The sequence below is a fragment of the Ammodytes marinus genome, assembly GCF_949987685.1.
Source record: "Ammodytes marinus genome assembly, contig: scaffold_54, whole genome shotgun sequence".
NCBI classification, from domain to species: domain Eukaryota; kingdom Metazoa; phylum Chordata; class Actinopteri; order Uranoscopiformes; family Ammodytidae; genus Ammodytes; species Ammodytes marinus.
In genome coordinates, this window is record NW_027648095.1 from 213,549 (window position 1) to 220,348 (window position 6,800).

Sequence of the window (6,800 nt, forward strand, 5' to 3'; positions counted from 1 at the left end):
TATCACAATATGCTAATTATATGAGAAGGACCTGTATAATGAATGCATTTAAATGCAGTGAGAGGAATGAAGCAGAAGAACTCTTGTCCAGCTATGCCGTGATCTTAATATAAAAAACACAAACTCACATATTCATCCGCGCCCCCCCTGCCATAACCCCGCGTTTGAAAATCACTGGCTTAAGCAATTCTAATTTAAAAGAGCAAGAAATATACACAAATGCATAGGTTTATCTTAAAGGCAGACTTATAGAGTCATACAAAAAAAATCCTTCTCAATGATCACTTCTGCCCCACTAGAATATGTGGTGGTCTGTTTGTCTAAACAGTCTTCCTCTCTCTGGCTGTATTTTACATAGTAGAATGTGTCACAGTGCAGAAGCCTCTCCACTTCCTTGACTTGGATTAGCTTTGGTTAGCTCACTGGCTAACAAACTGATATGTACTGTATGTCAAATTAGAAAGTGGTGTCCTCTCTCCCTCCACCGAACGTCGCCGCATGCTCTTTCATAGTAAAAAAAAAAAAAAAAAAAAAAAAAAATTTTTTTAAAGAATGCCACGCGATCGACCCACACTACCCTCGCGATCGACCTAATGGACACCCCTGTTCTAGGTGATATGTATGAAGAGGGAATAATTAGATCATTTGAAAATACAAAACGACAATTTGATATCCCACAAAATCAGTTCTGGTGTTACTTGCAGCTGAGACATCTGCTGATACAGACCTTCGGTTCGGCCTCTGTGGCTCCCCCTAGTTTGGACATCTGGCATCGCATATTAGATATTTTTGGGAAGGGTCATGAGGCAGCAGCATATTATTCCATACTGCTTCTCAACTCTGAGGACGATTTGTCAGCCCTCAGACTGTCATGGGAAGCTGATCTTAATATTACTTTCTCAGAGGAGAACTGGAGTCTGATCCTTAAAAACTCAAAAAAAATGTTGAGAGAACTTAAAACAAGACTAATACAATTTAAAACATTGCATAGAGTTTATTGGACCCCGTCCAGGCTACACAGAGCAGGGTTGAAGGACGATGCAGGGTGTTGGAGGTGTACTGTCAATAATGGTACCCTGGTATATATGCTATGGGGATGCCCAAAGGTACAGTCATTCTGGTCCAGTGTCCACGATTATATTAAAACAATTACTGGCCATGATATCCCTTTCACCCCAAATTTGTATATCTTGGGGGATCCTATGGTATTACAGGATTTAACGCCATCTAACGCTGAATGGGTGCAAACAGCACTTATGCTAGGACGAAAACTCATTATAACAAATTGGAAAGCCTCTACTTTACCTGCATCGTCCCTGTGGTTCCTCCAATTGGGGAAATTAGCTGCACTGGAAATGTTGTCATTTAGGCTGATTAATAGGGTGGACAAGTACCATCAGAAGTGGGGGCTTTATCACGCCTACATGGATGATAGAGCATCATAGTGTTTCTAAATGTGTATTGCTGCCTTTCTTGTGCTGTGCTTTTTGGTGCTTTTTAATTTGATTTAACATGACCATTACTGTTTGTCTTGTTGTTTTTTGTTGTTTTATTTTTATTTTGTATTACTGTTTTCTTAATACAACCGTATTTCATTTTCATTTTCCTTTATTTAACCTCGAAAGATCAATTGAGGGGTGACCCTCTTTTACAATGACGTCGAGTATGTACATATACACAATATACAATGAGAATACATAACAAGTTTACACACACACACACACACACAGACAACAACAATTTAAAACATTCAGATCAATTGAATGAGAGACATAATAGCCTAATTAAAACAGTTACAAGTGTAGAGGGCCTGATTCAAAATAATAATTTTAAATTGGTTAACAGTTATGAGTGTATTTATTTTAATTGTATGTTGTAGGCTGTTCCAGGAGTCAGGGGCACTATGGCTAAAAGCGGTTTTACCAAGCTCAGACCGGGCATAGGGGACATATAACATGAGCATGTCAGTTGAGCGGGTTTGATAAAGCCCATCTGAAATAAGCAGCATTTCTGTCAAATATAGTGGTAGCTTTCCAGTCAGAGCTTTATATATAAAAATATGCCAATGTGCATCACGTCTCTCCTTAAGGGAGGACCACCCAACCTTTTCATATAAAACACAATGGTGTGTATCATAAGCATCTCCTGTAATGAATCTCAAAGCAGAGTGAAATACAGAGTCTAGGAGTTTAAGGCATGAACGAGATGCATGCCGATAAACCACATCACCGTAATCAAGGACAGACATAAAAACTGCCTCAATAATCCTTTTCCTACTGAACAACGGGAAGGTGGCTTTATTCCTATAAAAATATCCAATCTTTTGTCGCAGACGACAGACAAGATTTTTTATGTGAAATGTAAAAGAGAGTTTTTCATCTATCCAGATGCCAAGATATTTATATTCAGTGACTCTTTCAATATGAGATCCATTATTTGTGTGAATAATAAGATCATTAAAATGTGTAATTCTTGCTCTGGAAAAGCACATATATTTTGTTTTTTCTATATTAAGGACAAGCCTGAGATCCACTAGACAGTTCTGCAGGGTGTTAAAAGAGCTCTGTAGGTTCTGAACAGATTGTTGCACTGAATCAGAAATGCAATACAGTACAGTGTCGTCAGCATACAAATGGGCATGGCAGTTTTGTAGTGATGAAACAATGTTATTGATGTAAATTGTGAATAGGACTGGACCTAAAATTGAGCCCTGCGGAACACCATTTGTAACTGTTAAAAACTCAGTTTGGTAGCTTCCCAGCTTAACTGACTGCTGTCTATCAGAGAGATAGTCCCTAAACCAGCTACATGTAGAATAATCAAAACCAATTTCATGCAGCCTCTCTAAAAGCAAATGGTGATCTAAAGTATCAAAAGCTTTTGACAGATCAACAAAAAGTGCTGCACAGTGCATTTTTTTATCGATAGCTGTAACAATGTTGTCTAAGACCAAAGTGACAGCAGATATAGTACTGTGGCCTGCCCTAAAACCAGATTGAAATGGACTCAAAATGGAAGCACTGGATAAAAAGGATTTCAACTGAGTATTAATGACTGATTCTAGAATTTTTGCCAGGCATGGGAGTTTGGAAATTGGCCTGTAATTGTTAAGATCACTTTTGTCACCCCCTTTATGTAATGGAATGACGTGAGCTTTTTTCCAGACTTTAGGAACAATACCAGAAGAGATGGAAAGATTAAAAATATGGGTTATTTGTTTTGATATGATAAGTGCAGAGAGATTTATTGAAAATGGGTCCAAATTGTCCTCTCCCATGTACTTCCTGGGGTTGATGGCAAGAAGCGCATCTACAACAATACTTGTTGGGACTTGAACAAGGCTGAAAAGAGGAGTTTTAGAGACAGGTGGTATGCTATTTTTATTTCTCGTGGTGGTAGGCGTAGAAGGCGTAGATACTCCATTGTGAAAGAGTTTACCAGCAGCTATAAAGTGTTTATTGAAAGCTAAACCAATTTCTTTCTGATCATTTAAAATATGATCATTTATTTTTAACTGACTGGGAACAGTGCTAGAATTGTTTTTGTTATAATTCACAGCCTTCCAAAATAGTGCAGGGTTGGAGTAGCAGTTTGAAATTAGTTCGAGGTAGTAGTCTGATTTAGCTTTCCTAACCATGGATATGCACCTATTTCTGATTTGTCTGAAAGCAGTCCACTTGGAGTTTTCACCAGAGCGTCTAGCTAGGGACCATGCTTTATTTCTCTCTGCAAATATATCGGACAATTCATTTGTGAACCAGGGGTTTGATCTATTTTTTACTCTGTGCTTTTTAAGGGGTGCATGCTTGTTCAAAATGGAGGAGAAAGTATTGGTGAAAAATTCTAAGGCCAATTCCACATCAGATATTTCACTTGTGAGATGAATGTCACTTTGATAGAGTTCATTTAAAAATGCTTGCTCGTTAAAACCTTTAAAATTACGCTTAATGATGATTTTGGGTTGAGATTTTTTAAGATGAATACTTCTGATACAGGCCACCGGGCAGTGATCACTGATTCCAAGCTCAAAGACACCAGCAGAAACTATTTTATTGCTTTGATTTGATAATATTAAATCGATCAAAGTTGATTTTGCTGGGTTTTTTAGATTTGGTCTTGTGGGCTCAGTTATTATTTGTGTAAGATTTAGGTTGCTACATATTTCTTTAAAAGGTTCAGAGGCACCAGAAAGCCAGTCAATGTTAAAATCACCCATCATAATGACCTCTCTATTTACATATGGAGAGATTAAATGTGCTAGCTCACTCAAGGAGCTATTTACTGCTGAAGGGGGCCTGTACACACCAATTACAACAAAACAATCATTGGATGATAAAGACAATTCCAAAGCAATAAATTCAAAGCAGCTTCGAACAGAGACAGCATGTAGTAATGATACAGAATAATGTGATTTAACATAGACAGCCACTCCCCCACCCCGTGTGGTCCTGTCTATTCTGAATAAACTATAATCATTTATTGCCACCATAGAGTCATGTGTACTGCTCTTCAACCATGATTCAGTCAGAACCAAGACATCTGGGTCAGCCTGAGATACTAAGATGTTAACATGGTCTAGTTTATTGTGCTGAAGCAAACTTCTTATGTTTAAGTGAAGAAAACCCAAACCCTTTCTTGTTTTGAGGATGTTTGGTGAGTTTAGCTTTGATATGCTCATGTCCAGGTTATCAACAGCGGGGTGGTCCAACACAATTGACTTATTACACATAATAGGTACATTTTTCAAGTTACTTGTAATCCCAAGTGGTCTGTGGCGTGACCTGTAAAATCTATGAGGAGGGATTAATGATGATCTGACAGACTGACATACAGGGATTGGGTGAGTTTTTATAGTAATGGATGTTCCAGGCCTGGAGGGGGCGCTAGATGCATGGGGACTAGTGGTCATGGAGGCTGTGTCACGTGAGCTAACTACCTCTTGACTGACCAGGTGTGGAGATAGTCAATTTGTGTGTATGTTTCTTCCTTTACTTCTTGTATAACTTTTTCATGTATATTCTCATTGGCCACGGCTATAATTAGGTTGTCTAGTTACATGCCATCCAGTTGTTTTGTTTGTTTTTTGTGTATGTTTGTGCAAAATGGATGTTGAAAACTCAATAAAAATATAAATCATAAAAAAAAAAAAAAAAATTCCTTCTGAAGTTCAAACAATGTTTTTAGAAACATGTAAAGAACTCTGTAAACTGGCAGTGAGTTGTGAGGGATTATTTTTATCTTTTTTTTATTTAATTTTTAATTCTTTTTATGTTTCTTTTATTGTTTACTTTGAAGTGTCCTAAATAGTTTTTTATCTGTTATTTTCATTCCAAACTGTTTGTAACAATTAACAACCTGGCACTTGTTATACAAAAAAAAACAAAGAAACCTGTAAAGTAGAGTACGACATGTTTTTTGTGTTCACTTTTCAGTTGTGTGTTTGTGTTCTTTGGATTAAAAAAATCCAAAAATAAAGTATTTAAAAAATAAATAAAAATACTTCCCTTCCTCCACCAGAGAATCACTAAATCTCTGCAGAGGATGGTGAGTCACACACACACACACACACAGTAAAACTTTAAGGGAAGGACACGAATCAGATGATGTTAAAACATGATGTTTTATTTATTCATTAATTTCTTGGTCAAAGATGACATTTGCAGAATCAACATGTCAACGTGCGTGTGTGTGTGTGTGTGTGTGTGTGTGTGTGTGTGTGTGTGTGTGTGTGTGTGTGTGTGTGTGTGTGTGTGTGTGTGTGTGTGTGTGTGTGTGTGTGTGTGCTTTACAATATGAGACAGCATGATGTCACAAACTGTAACGTAAACATACAAACTTCAAACGTCCTGAGAAGAAATTCAAAGTCTCATTGACACGACTCATCTGAAATAAACCCAGTGTTAATACACAGCCTAGGCTCTGTAAACAGGGTTAATACACAGCCCGGGCTCTGTAAACAGGGTTAATACACAGCCTAGGCTCTGTAAACAGGGTTAATACACAGCCTAGGCTCTGTAAACGGGGTTAATACACAGCCCAGGCTCTGTAAAGAAACCCAAGGTTAACACACAGCCTAGGCTCTGTAAACTGGCATGTAAACAAAGGATCCATGGCAGCTAGGAACATGCCCGTTTACAGAGCCTAGGCTGTGTATTAACCCTGTTTACAGAGCCTAGGCTGTGTATTAACCCTGTTTACAGAGCCTAGGCTGTGTATTAACCCTGGGTTTTTCAGCCCACACACAGTACAGACAGGTAGTGGATCATGAGGAGATATTCACTGACTGAGGTTGTATTAATGTGCTTTATAAATAAAGTTTGACTCTGAGGTAGTTGTGTGTCACAGGAACCGAGCGTTCTGATTGGCTCGTTAGACTAGAGCTCCCTCTAGTGGTGAGCAGAGGAAACACAGAGAGATACTGTTAGAATGGAATTCATTTAAAAACAAGTAATACTATTAAAAGCTGCTCCGAGGAACTTTCAGTGTGTGTTAATTCTAGCGCCCCCTTTTGGACCAAAAGCAGTAGTGTTTGTACCACGCCAGCTGTTGTTCCTGGGTGAGCGTATACCCATGATAAAGGCATTAAGAAAAACTATATAAAAAATAGCATTCTTTACACTGATGGTCTGGTTTGCTGTTACATGTAATTTATGATCATCAGAGGAGAAATGAGACTGTTTCAGAAATATTTAAAAGTTCCTCGTAGAGACTTTAAATAGTGTAGTGGTTACAGCCCCGTGTCATGTTTGTATGATCAGAAATATACAGTTTGCAGGAATTCACATTTCCTTTAGATGAAA

The 6,800-nt window shown here is 38.0% G+C and overlaps 1 long non-coding RNA gene across 1 annotated transcript in view; it reads right to left on the minus strand.

Annotated features, from left to right (window-relative positions):
* Positions 1–6,774: 6,774 nt before the first annotated feature.
* The window catches only part of LOC307271070, a 3,877-nt gene continuing 3,851 nt past the window's right edge, over positions 6,775–6,800 (minus strand). The window contains exon 3 of the long non-coding RNA XR_013845586.1: positions 6,775–6,800. This exon is cut by the window's right edge and continues 195 nt beyond it. This is a non-coding gene — a long non-coding RNA (uncharacterized lncRNA).